Raw genomic sequence first — 1,509 nt, forward strand, 5'->3', positions numbered from 1 at the left:
TTTTTTTTTTTTTTTTTGTCAAACTTATTTGTTTTTTTGGACAAATTTTTTGTCAAACTTCTTTTTTTACTTTCTCTATGGTAAGTTCAAACCTATTTCTGGTTTCTTTGAAAAAGGTGGGAAAATAACAACTTGGTCAAAACGTGTTTCTTGTGGTAGGAACCAAGTATGTTGGGTTGTTGCCCGACGACTAATAAGTAGATAAATTAGTTTGTTTTTTCTTCTTTTTGTCACATTGTAAATTTTAATTTATATCAAGGTTTTATAATAACATATATACATATAAAATGAAATTAAATACTAATTTTTCTTAGAATGAAACGGTAGTACCCACTATCTAAGCATTTATCATATCACGTTTGCCACTGGTCTTATCTCGTAATATTTTATCAGCCCGTTTCGATTTCTATATCACACAGTTTACTTAGTATACAATCGGTCTTACGTATTTGATGATATATCATATATGTAAAATATTAACCATTATATGGTTACTATAATATTCAAATATTAGAAAGAAGTTGGCACATGTAAGAATCGACCTGTCCATTATAGGTTATGATAAATCCCGTTCTGAATCTAGAAATAAAAAGATTAGAGATAATTAATTAAATCGTATATATGTTTTTCACAAAAAGAAAACATGTATAGAGATAATAAATATATGTATAGAAAAAACTAGTCGTGAGTCGTGACACTCGCCGTTGGCACGCATCACCGCATTGAAATTTTGTAATTGGCGTGATCACAAATATGTATGATTGTATATTCATATTCATAATGGGTTGACAAAAAAAAGTGTATATTTAATGTGGCGTGAATGGTGTGAATTAATTTTATAATTACAATCACGTGCACCTAATCCACCCGGTCCATAAAATATTATTATACATAAACAAAAATATAATCTAATCCTCCTATAAGTTAAGTTGGGCTTCTTGAGTAGCCATTTTATGCGAAAATGACCCCAAAACGAGTTTATGATTAATTTTATCTTTGTCAAATATAAAATGTAAACTAATGCGTGTCGACTTATCTTCATCGTTTTTGTAGAACAAATATATCATAAACACACATATATATATATATATATATATATTATGATTTTTGACCATTTCTTTGGCGTTTGCGTCTTTGTTTATTATGCGTACGAAACGATACAATTCGTTTTTTAATTATACAAAAAGATTTGGCTTATTATGTAAATGATATCATATAAGTACTAAAACAAAATCTGGTAATAAAAATCTGTCGCGAAATCACAAACCTTTCGAGTGAAGGTATCAATTCCTACACTACCATTAGTTAAACTTAAAGAAAAGTGAATCCACCCAATTGTTTCAAAAATAACGCATTCACAAAACGATTACCATTTATGCAAATGGCATCTATGTCTGTTTCAACTAGAGGAGTAGATTATGGACTAATGGACCGAGGCCCAAACTCTAAAACAAAAACTATTGTCACAAGTCTTTTTCGGATTGGAAGAAGCAAGATGTTCAAGAACAC

The sequence above is a fragment of the Camelina sativa genome, chromosome 14 (genome assembly GCF_000633955.1).
Source record: "Camelina sativa cultivar DH55 chromosome 14, Cs, whole genome shotgun sequence".
In the NCBI taxonomy this organism is placed as follows: domain Eukaryota; kingdom Viridiplantae; phylum Streptophyta; class Magnoliopsida; order Brassicales; family Brassicaceae; genus Camelina; species Camelina sativa.